The sequence below is a fragment of the Macrobrachium nipponense genome, chromosome 19 (assembly GCF_015104395.2).
Source record: "Macrobrachium nipponense isolate FS-2020 chromosome 19, ASM1510439v2, whole genome shotgun sequence".
In the NCBI taxonomy this organism is placed as follows: Eukaryota; Metazoa; Arthropoda; class Malacostraca; order Decapoda; family Palaemonidae; genus Macrobrachium; species Macrobrachium nipponense.
The window spans coordinates 85,817,543-85,829,584 of NC_061088.1; the positions used below are offsets into that span (position 1 = coordinate 85,817,543).

Sequence of the window (12,042 nt, forward strand, 5' to 3'; positions counted from 1 at the left end):
GTATAACCTCTCCTATTTTTTGGTTTTCCCTTCCTTGCAGTTTTCTATCCTACTTTTTTTTAGTGAGAACCCTTTAAACATGGTCTGGATTAGGATATTAATAGGCTGCCCATCCCATCAACCTCTGCAATAAAAAGAATAGAATAAATAATAAAATAAAATAAATGAATAAATAATCCTCCCCCCGCGTCCCCCATTGCAATAATACAATTTTAAGGAGAGAGATCCTTGCTCCCTCGTCTTAATTGCGTCAGGGCCCTATTGGTAGTCTGTGCCTGACGAAGGAAGCGTCTCGCGGTGATTGTCTGAAGGACGGCTGCTGGAGGGAAGGAGCCCTTTCAGACGGCTATACTGTTGGCGTTGTTGAAGAAGCTAGTGATACGGGCGTGAGCTTTTAATTACTCCTTGGCGCTTGCATATAAATGTCAATAAAGCCAATCGAGCAGAATAAGATATAAGACAATCACAGGGAACGAATGCTCATCTGCATTTTAAATGAAACTGCGCCGGTGGCAAATGATAGCAAAATAGCCAAATAGAATAAGATAATAAACGAATAAATGGAAAAATAAGTCAAAAATTAAAATTTCGGGGTCATAGTCATAAATATATTAATGTGTTGATATTAATATATTAATATTTATTTTTTTAATGTACTTTGTTGAGAGAGAGAGAGAGAGAGAGAGAGAGAGAGAGAGAGAGAGAGAGAGAGAGAGAGAGAGAGAGAGAGACTTGCCAATAAATTGAGTAAGGGAAAACGAAAGCTTCAAGAAGAGATTTCCAAAGCCTGGCAGTAGGGGGATGAGTAAGTTCCAAAAATCGTACAATTCGAGATTCACTGATTTCTACAAAGCAAATTTGAAAAAATGTGGCCTATGGGCCACACTGCTCGCCTGTTCCACCTAAATGCACTTGTAAGTGCTGTCAGCAGTTAAGATCTTTCTTATATTCCTGTGAAAAACTTATGGGGTCAAAGGTCAACTCTATAGACACCGGAGTCTACTCTATGTGAGGCTGGATAATATATTAATTTACAGAGCTCCAGCCCGGTAATCTAGCCGTCACTTTTTTCCTAAATATATAAATTTTTAATGCTTTAGACCTCAATTGTGGTCCCGTCCCGGCCACCCGGGACAATAGTTTACACAAACTCTGATCTACTCTACATGAGGAAACTTTGGCTCCAGTTTTTAACATTGTAATCCCTTTTGCCCAAAAGTGCCACGGGCCAAGTCCGGTTGGCATTGATCCTGAGGTACCGGAAAAGTCGAGAAGGTGAAAAGTTCATTCTAGACACATACATACATACATACGTACATACATATATTAGGGCTTGTGCCTTGTATGATAAGGCTCCCTATGAGGTAATGTTGGACTAGCGATAATCTATACGCTAAGTCGGTTGGTATTGCACTTTCATCTTCAATGGAGTGTCTGGGGTTTTGTAGATCACTTACGAAGTCGGTATTATCTTTACGACGATGTGTTAAACTCATGGTTCGGTGAGGTTCTTGTAGAAAACACTAAGTATAAAAAATTATATATTCTTCTGAAGTTTTACATGGTGAAGATCAGATATGATTGTACAAGTCTTCTAATAACGATAGCTTGATCGCTTCTGCCAATGATGATGGCTAATCCTATTCCTCTACATGATAAAGCTTAGGTAAAGAGGTACAGGTCTTCTAATGACGATAGCTAACTCTGTTCTGCCTGTCTACCATCTCTGTTACAAGTTATGAAGGAACAGACAGTAGTTCGAACATATGAACATACTTACAAATGACATAGTTTCATACGAACACACAATCAAATGAGACACGCTACAGATCACGTAGGCGGTAGTTGTCTCAAGCAGGGAGCTTGGACTAAAGTTTATAAACAATTGAATGACTACAGATGACGGCATGTCAACTTAGCCTACATACTTATTGTATACGTCATCTTTAGCGTCTCTAGTCTGATCACATTCCTGCAAGCAATCTGGTTGACCTCTTTAGTTTTAGACTTTTATATATATATGGACTAACATTCCATATTTTTATTATGTAAACACTTACACATACATATAGCAGCAAGACACAAACATAGACGCCGTACAAACTTTGGACACAAAAACTCTCTTTAGCTATAGGAGGTGGTGAGTTAAAACAAAGATATAATTCGAACCTCTCCCGTCTCAATTTATTCTAATTTATTCAGGTCTAATTCATTCAGTTAGTACTAGGGCATAATGCGACAATAAAATGCGCAGCCTGTCTGCCATTTCAGGACTTGAGGCTGATAAATGAAGAAACACTCCTTACCACAATACGGGGGCACTTTAATACAACTACTGAAGCACTTATAAAAAATAGTCTAGGTTCCGACTGCCGAGGGCGGCTGTTCACTTTAGGTTTAGGTTGTCCACAGTTGGGGACTCGTACGTTTTAAGTCACAGGCGTATTTTATCTTTCAGTTCAGTGACTCTTTGGTAACCTCAGTGCATTTGTCTGAGTGATACCAGTGATCGATTATGTGCGTCTGAAACATGTTTTTAGCGAGTAAAAGAATACTCATTGATTGAAACACATAATCCCATGAAACCACAGATTAGTATCGTAATTTTCATAGCTGTTAGTTGGGGGAAACCGGTTATATGCACATTTCCTCCATATTTTCATTGGGAAACCGTTTATACGCATATTTCCTCCATATCTTTATGGGGAAAACGGTTATATACATATTTCCTCCATTTTTTCATGGGGAACCGGTTATATGCATATTTCCTCTATATTTCGTGGGAAACCGGTTATATGCATATTTGCTCCATATCTTTATGAGGAAAACGGTTATACGCATATTTCCTCCATATTTTCATGAGGAACCGATTATACGTATATTTCCTCCAAATTTTCATTTGGGAACCGGTTATATGCACATTTCCTCCATATTTTCATGGGGAAACCGGTTATATGCATATTTCCTCCATATTTCCCACATATAAACCAATTTCCCGGTGGAACTTTGTCTGTCGATGGGTTGTGACAAAACAGGTTTATTACAAAACGGTGGAAACCAGAGATGTTTTTTGTTATTAACTAGTATAAATATGTATTAAACTGGAGTGACGTTTCAATGTGCCGTTGCAAAGAATTCAATTCGACTTTACTACTAATGCACCAAAAGCTTCTTCAGTTCAGGTTGCGTAAAGCTAAGGTGATCGAAGGTTTGGTAAGTGTAAATTTGACCTATAATTTTGTGTAAATTTAACATCTAATTATTTTTAAATTTAGCTTATAGGCTAATTATGTATGAAATTAGCCTATAATTTAGTGTAAATTTAACATACCTATAATTTTGTGTAAGTTTAACATATAATTTTATGTAAATTTAGGTAACCTTATACTAATTTTGTGGGAATTGTGAATATTAAAGAGTTTAACCTAGAGAACTTTTAGGTAAATTGAAAATTTGGTGTAGCCTAATATAGTATTTGGAAAAAGGTTATACTAAAAGTACATCAAGACTATGCACTGCAGCCTTTTCTAATCAAACAAATCTCTCTCTCTCTCTCTCTCTCTCTCATGGCATTGCTAGGCTGTCTTTAATGTATACCTAGCCTATGCAAGCATAGTCGAAGTTGGTTTTGTTTTGTTAAAACTTTTCACAATTAGCTAGATGGGATATTCTCTCTCTCTCTCTCTCTCTCTCTCTCTTCTCTATCTCTTCTCTTTCTTTCCTTAAGCTAGGCTAGGTTGTCTGTAATATACTAGGCTATATGCAAGCGTACTCATGGGTTGGTTTTGTTTTGTTAGGGTAAACAATCACGGACGATCCATTGTCATCACGCTGGCCAGGTCTTATTCACTCGATATTTAATTGATGAAACAAGAATACAATTACAACTTTAAGCATACCATTCAAAAGATTGAAGTTTCGTCAACATAATATGATATATGAAAGCCCCATACGAACTAATAAGCATGTGACGCTCTTCCTAAAATATGTTTTCAAGGCAGTTTTGAAATCCAATTTGGCGGCTATCATCAGGCTGGCCGGTCTAATCACGGATAATCCACCATCTTTCCCAGCCTTCCCAGCTCTCATTTGAACAGTGTTAGCGTACTATATATGTAACGTTTATTGATCTTACTCAAGATTGCAGTTGTAATCAGCACAATGAAACAACATTTTGTTGCCTATATTAGTGAAAGTATGAAACTTGTTATTCCTGGGGTCATGGTTTGAACTGAATTCGTTTTTACCTTGTAATCGGTGGTTTTATCCTTACTGCCATCACAATTGAAACTCCGCAGTACTTATTTGATTGTAATTACTATACACATTTTGGTCTTGATTCACTCCACATTGCACTTGAACCACGTTGCTGTTCCTGGTTCCTAAGTACTCACTCCACAAACACAGTTACGAGCAGCAGACGACAACACTGAATATGAGGTGCAAAGTTTTATTCCCTTAATTATTTACTTTTACTCATTATTTAGTTTAACGTTACTTCAAAATTTTTATTTAATTCATGTCATTAAAATTTGGTTTTTTCCCCTTTTTATTTTTTGCCAACCAAATTAAAACCCCAAAAAATTACAAATATTTCGGATGTTTATAAAAACTTTACGATGCGAGACGACGCGAGGAAAAATTACTCATCGTTGCCAATCTAGTGGAGCGTCACACATACGCCGATGCATTTACAAACTGTTCCCATGAATTCTAGTCGTCATAGTAATGCAGTAACGATAAAATTGCTGTAATATGTATATATCCTACAAAGATATGCTAATTTCACTTATTTTCCTGGTTTTGTGTAAGTCTTATACCTAGTTTGGAGGGTAAACACATACCAATTGACAACACTGATAAACAATTGAAGAGCGCAAAACGCCGCAAAGAATGCCGTAGTCCCCTTGAATAAGTACAAATAAGTGCTGGTAAGAGTTCAGGTGTACGATTGTTGTGATGAAAGTGCCCCAGCATCTATGGGTACAAGTGGTGTGTGGATTTAGCACAGGAAATGGGAAGTTTATTGACACATGCGACTCCGCAAACATCGAGATGGCATCAATCTTCTAAATATTTTGAGTTGTAAGTAAAAATTTTGAAAGCGTTTTGGTGAAGTTTGCACTGCGTTGGCCACCCTTTTCCTTACCCTCTTGTTTAAATCTTAAAATATGGCCTTAATTTCTAACTTTGGAGAAAATACTTGCTACGAAAGGAGAGTAGCGGTCTTTAGCTCCTTCTCTCGCCAACAACAACTAGTGACTGATGACCATCTCCGGTGTCAGGACGCGTTAAAAGTACTTTTTCGGAGGGAGGCCAGCCGTGATAGTCAGTGAGTTGGGCCAGTCCACGCGGTGTTTTACCCTAAACCTTTTCACATGTAAATGTATTCTCTCTCTCTCACTCTCTCTCTCTCTCTCTCTCTCTCTCTCTCTCTCTCTCTCTCTCTCAATGCTAGTTTATTAGGCCAGTAAAAATTTATAGTATCTCCATTGCCTAGGTGCCAAAATTTAAAAAACTAAGGAAATGGATTTTTAAAACTGAGGATTTTCGTACATAGGGTAAACGACCGAACAGTGACACAACGGCCACCGACTCTGGAATGCAGCCACCTTCTCAAAAAAGTACTTTAATTCGCTGCCATGAGCATCAGTCAAGTGTTGTGGCTTATCCAGGCAGTGCACCGAGACCTCTACGCTACTCTTTAAATAAGTGTTTTCTCCTTAATTACAAAATAATGGCATAATTTCAGTGCATTTTTTGGAAGTGGCACGTTCCGAGAGAGGTGGCCGCTGTGTCGCCTGTCAGTCATTTACCCTAATGCAGCCTATCCATTGCCCTGAAATGAGTCCTTTGACATCTATTCTAAAACTGGCTTTTCATACAATCAACTTACCTGTCAGATATATACATAGCTAAGACTCCGTCGTCCCCGACAGAAATTCAAATTTCGCGCCACTCGCTACAGGTAGGTCAGGTGATCTACCGGCCTGCCCTGGGTGGCAGGACTAGGAACCATCCCCGTTTTCTATCAATATTTTCTCTGTCGCCGGTGGTATCAACATTGTTGTTATTACCTCCTGACTTGGATTCATTTTTCAACACTTTGATCAGCGTTTTTCGACTTTTGGTGACGTATTTGGATCGTGTTTTCTTTTTGCATTCGCTACTGTGGACTGTTTTTGGAATAACTCTTTTGGATTTTTCTCAGTATGTCTGATTCTAATGTGAGTGTGAGAAGGTGTGTGAATGTAGGCTGCAGGGTGAGGATACCGAAAGCTTCGGTTGATCCTCACACTGTATGCCGTAAATGTAGGGGGGTGCAGTGTTCTGCTATTAACACTTGTAAGGAATGCGAGAGTTTGAATGCAGAAGAATGGAAGACTTTGACTTCTTATTTGAAGAAGTTAGAGAGGGATAGAGTTAGAAGGCTGAAAGGTGTGAATTCAAGGCCTATTGAGCCTTTCAATAATAATTCTAACCCTACTACTGTAGATTCTATAAATCTCATTCTCAGAGTGTCTTTTCGGATTCGGCATCGGAAATCGCCAATCTGAAAGCGACGATTCGAGACATGAAGTCCAAGATGGCGGACTCGAAAGGTAAGGCTAGTGATAGTGAAAATTTTCTTTTTAGTGAAGTGGGCCCTATCAGTGTTGTGGAGGGGGCGTTTGATCGTCCCTGCGGCGCTCCCAGGCCTAGACCTCTTCCAAGCTCACATGCCCAGAGGAGAAGGAAAGTCGAAAAGCCTTAAGGAGGTCGGAGGGAATCCCCAACGTTCAGACGTCCCTTCAGCTAGCTTTGCTTCATGGCAGCCAGCTCAAGGGCGCTATAGAAAAAGCGTCCTTCGCGAGTGTTTCTCGTCCTCTCCCTCTCCCTCACCTAAACGAGGGTGGAAGGAGTCGAACTTATCGAGGACCGCTGAAGCGTCATATGAAGCAAGACATTATGATTCTAGCCCGGCCGGAGCGCTTCTCGGATGACGCCCCGTCGGCTATTAAGAAGGCGAAGGTGGCGTCAACGTCACCTGACGCTTACGAGAAAGTACCCATCATGCTTCTTCCCCGAGTGATGACGAAAGGCGTCAGGCACTAGACGTCGGAGAATCGTCAAGGAATATCATTATGGCGGTGCAGGAACAAACTGTCATCTCTTGTGAGTTTTAGCGCCCCGTCGGAAGGACGTGACGCTTCCTATTAAGAAGTCTCGTCCTCTCGCACCTGCTCGGAAGTCGTCTTGTAGAAGTGAAGCGTCAAAATCAAGAGGAGCTTAGACGTGACGCTCCGTCCAAGATTGTGGACGCCGAGTAGGAAGCCCTTAGAAAGCGAAGCGTCTTCCAAACGCGAAGCGTCATCTAAACGTCAACAAGAGACGTCATACATGGACGACTCGGAGAGCGGGAAGCGTCATACATGACGTCTTCTAAAGCGCGAGAGGAAGCCGCAGGTTGTGACGCCTTCCAAGTCGATCAGAACGGGAAAAAAGGAAAGACTTTCATTCCCTTAGCCCCTCTCCGATCAGGAGTTTGTCTCCCCCAGAAGAGGAAAGTTCTGAAAGGAGAACAGAAACTCAGGATTATCACGAGTTCGAACGAAACTCGGATGATGACGATCTTGGAAGAGAGGGCTTGTCCAACTATAAGGTGTTGACTACCCTGCTTCTGGAGGAATACGGAGACGAGTTGACTCCGGCTGCTCCTCCTTCTCCGCGCTCGCTCTTTTCGAGTGCGAAGGTGAAGAAGACTTCGTCTTTTCTGAAGATGAAGCCCACCATCTCGATGAAGCGGGCTTTACACGCCTTAGACGCCTGGATGAAGTCGAAGAAAGACTTAACCAGGACAGTATTTTGCATGCCTCAGCAAGGTTAGCTGGGAAAAGAGGCATATGGTACAAGACGGGGGAGGATATGGGTATCGCTCTCCCTTCTACTACAGAGGCCAGACTTTTCGACGTTAGTTGACGCTTCAAGGCGTCCTAGTCTTAATTCTGCCCGCATTACTTGGGAGTATTCGGAACTAGATCATCTCCTCAAGGGACTTTTCCATGTATTGGAAGTCTTCAACTTCTTGGATTGGTCCCTTGGGGTGATGTCCAAGAAAGCTCACGATTCGCAGGGAATCGAACCTGAAGCCCTGTTATGCATTTTGTCGTGCATCGACAAAGCAGTACAAGATGGATCTTTGGAAGTCTCTGCATTATTTGGAGCAGGTCTTTAGAAGAAAAGGACAGTGTAGGGCGCCTTCTTAACAAAGGCAGTCTCGCATGCGCAGAGGGCAGCTCTACTATATGCACCTCTTTCGAACTATTTGTTCCCTTCTAAGTTAGTGAAGGACGTGGCTCACTCTTTAACTGAGAAGGCGACGCAGAATCTTCTGACGCAGTCAGCTAGGAAGAAGAAACCTGCTTTAGTATCGGACAAGAAAGGACCTAGCACTTCTACGCAGCCCTTTCGAGGTGGTCCGATCTCCAGACCTCCCGCAAGAAGGAAGGCTCCAGAGAAGAGAGGTAGGTCCGCCTTTCGTCCTTTAAAAAAGGGAAAATGAGACATTTCTCCTCCAAGCACCAGTAGGTGCCAGGCTCCTGCGACACTCCCAAGCCTAGACCTCTTCCAAGCTCACGAACACAGAGGAGAAGGAAAGTCGAAAGCCTTAAGGAGGTTGTGGGGAATCCCCAACAGTCAGACGTTCCTTAAGCTAGCTCTGCTTCGTTGCAGGCGGGCTCAAGGGCACTATAGAAAGCGTCCTTCGCGAGTGTTTCTCGTCCTCTCCCTCTCCCTCACCTAAACGAGGGTGGAGGGAATCGAACTTGTCGAAACCGCTGAAGCGCCATATGACGCCTGACAGGGATTCTAGTCCGGAGAGTTTCTCAGATGACTCTCCGTCTTCTAGCAAGAAAGCGAAGGGGGCGTCAGCGTCACCTGAAGGGTACGCGGAAGTACCCTTTGCCTTTTTCCACGAGTGATGACGAAAGACGTCATGCACTGGACGTGGAGAAGCGTCAAGAGAATCATTATAGCAGTTCAAGAGCAACGGTCATCTCGAACGCAACGTCGGAAGGACGTGTCGCTTCCAATTAAGAAGCTCGTCCTCTCTTACCTGTTCAACGACAAGCGTCATACAGACGGGAAACGGCTAAAACGTCTTACAGAAGCGTCTAGTGCGAGAGAGAGAACAGGTGCTTACGAGAGTTTCGTAACGCCAGAGAGAAGTAAGACGTCTTTAGAAGCGAAGCGTCATTGGAAACGGAGCATAGACATGACGCTCCGTCCAATATTATGACGCCAAGGAGGACGCCTTTGGAGAGCTGAGCATCTTCCAAGCGCGAAGCGTCATCGAGACGTCAGCAAAAGACGTCATCCATGACGCTTGGCAAACGGGAAGCGGTCATGTAAGCATGAAGAGTCTTCTAAAATTCTAGAGAAGCCGAAGCTTATGACGCCTTCCAAGAATATTAGAGCGGGAAAGAGGAAGGATTATCATTCCCTTAGCCCCTCTCCTGTTAGGAGTTTGTTTCCGCAAGAAGAAGAATGTTCGGAAAGGAGAGCGGAGACGCTTTTAGATCCCGAGTTAGAGGAAAACTCGGATAACGAATATAGTGGAAGAGAAGGTTTGTCTAACTAGAAGGGATTGACTAACCTTCTTCTTGAGGAGTACGGGGACGTGTTGACGCCCAACACCACCCCTCTTGCCTACATTCGGAAACAGGGAGGGACGCACTCCTCGTTCCTTTATGAGCTCACGAGGAGACCTATTACTTTGGACGTATCACAGTAACATCTCCCTGATGACAAGGTTCTTACAGGGAGAAAGGAATGTGAGGGCGGACAGGCTCAGCAGGAGGAACCAGGTCCTTCATACAGAATGGACTTTACACGAGGAAGTGTGTCTCGATCTCTCGTCTCTGTGGGGAACTCCTCAGGTGGAGTTCTTCGCAACATTTATTTCAAAAAAGCTCACATGTTTTGCTCGGTCGTGGAAGATCCCAGAGCACTTATGGTAGATGCCCTTCCTGCTAAATTGTCTCGAGAGACGTTTATGCTTCTCCCCCATTCAAAATCGGGGGTTAGTAATGAAAAGTTGTGGCGTCAAAGGAGACGAGGATGACGTTAATAGCCACCTTTTGGCCGGCCCAGGAATGGTTCAAGGAGGTGGTAGAGTGAAGCGTAGGACTTTCCAAGATCCCTACCCGGAAGGACGGATCTTCTCATACAACCATCAAACCTCTCCGCTCTCGCTCTGACTGCCTTTCGACTATCGAAAGACTTGTCAGAGCGAGAGGCATTTCTCGCGAAGTAGCAAGCGCGATCGCGAGAGAACGCAGAACCTCCACTACGAAAGTTATACCCAGTCGAAGTGGAAGGTATTTAGAAGGAGGTGTAGATCAAGAAGTTGTCTCTCCACTACCTCTATAGCGGAAATTTGCGGATTTCCGGCTATTCCGTAGAGGAAAATCTCATCTAGCCGTATCCACAATAGAGGGATATAGAAGTATGCTCTCGGCTGTATTCAGGAACAGAGGATTAGATCGGGTCAGATAATGAAGATCTCCACGATCTCATAAGGTCTTTTGAGACTTCAAAGTATAAGGAACCAGTACCTCCGAACTGGAACCTAGACGTAGTTCTAAAGTATCTGTCATCGGAAAGATTCGAACCTCCTCATCGGGCATCGTTAGAGACATTACCCGAAAATGCCTATTCCTATTATCTTTAGCTACGGCAAAGAGAATTAGGGAATTGCATGCTCTGCAGGATGAAGTAGCATTCAAGGGAGACTCAGCGATTTGCTCGTTTCAGACCCTGTTTTAGCGGAAAACGAGAATCCTACGAATCCCTGGCCTAAGTCATTCGAAGTCAAAGGCATGTCAAGTCGTAGGCAGAGAAACAGAGAGGTCTCTCTGCCCTGTTAGAGCTCTGAAGTTCTACCTTCAGAGAAAGCATCGAATGGGAGGCTCTAGACAAGGTCTTTGGTGCGCGGTAAAAGACCCCACAAGACTGATGTCCAAGAATGCGCTGGCATTCGTTGTAAGAAACGTCATTACAGACACTCATAAGGCTGTCCTGACGAACAGTTACAACTGTTGAGAATAGAAGCTCATGAAGTTAGAGCTATAGCGACGTCTCTCTTGTTTCATAAGAATATGTCGTTAAAAACATAATAGATACGACATTTTGGAGATGCAACTCAGTATTTGCATCTCATTACTTGAAAGACGTGCGTTGTGTGACATATGAGAAGTGTTTTTCTCTAGGTCCTTTCGTATCAGCGGATACGATTCTGGGTACGGGAGCAGACACCAATCCTTAAATGTTATACTTTTCTTCTTTTTGGATATGGTCGAGTCTCTTCTAACAATAGAGGACTTAGGCTAGCACGGGCGGCCGTCTATGTTGTTCAGTAAAATTCTTGTCATATCCAATTAGTTGAGTAATAATTTTTGAAAATTATGTATGTGTGCGTAGTGATTTTGAGTTACGATTGTTGTGACGAGTTCGGGGATAACTCTTAACAATCTGTAGTTCTAACGTATGGTTAGGATCAGGTGGTCGGATTGGTGTGTGCTCCTTCATAAGGTGTATGTCATATAAGTGGATCAGCACCCATTGACAAAGTCCTTTTAGGCTCTGCCGAGTAAGTGGGTTAAGACCCCATCGGCAGACCCACAAGAACTCTTGGCCATAGATCATATATCTCGCTAAAGTTTCTTGAGGTGATGCAGGACTACTGGGCAAACACCCACGAAGTCTACCACCTATCAGGTAGGAACCAAGGTTTTATTTATACCTACAACATATGTTGTTTACCTGTCTATTCCATATAGAAGCTGTCTCTTACCCTCCACGAAGGGTGCCAATCAGCTATGTATATATCTGACAGGTAAGTTGATTGTATGAAAATGATATTGTTATGTTACAATAAAGTTTCATACATACTTACCTGGCAGATATATACAATTAAAGGCCCACCCAGCCTCCCCGCAGGAGACAGGTGGAAGAGAGAAAATATGATAGAAAACGGGGATGGTTCCTAGTCCTGCCACCCAG

The 12,042-nt window shown here is 42.8% G+C and overlaps 1 protein-coding gene across 2 annotated transcripts in view; it reads left to right on the forward strand.

Moving 5' to 3' along the window:
• Positions 1-2,449: 2,449 nt before the first annotated feature.
• The window catches only part of LOC135218774 (protein FAM185A-like), a 31,575-nt gene continuing 21,982 nt past the window's right edge, over positions 2,450-12,042 (forward strand). Inside the window, exon 1 of one of the 2 annotated variants that reach the window (XM_064255230.1) lies at positions 2,450-3,213. The gene's annotated coding sequence lies outside the window, so the exon portion shown is untranslated. The remainder of the gene's footprint in view (positions 3,214-12,042) is intronic. The other variant, XM_064255227.1, reaches the window with a different exon arrangement.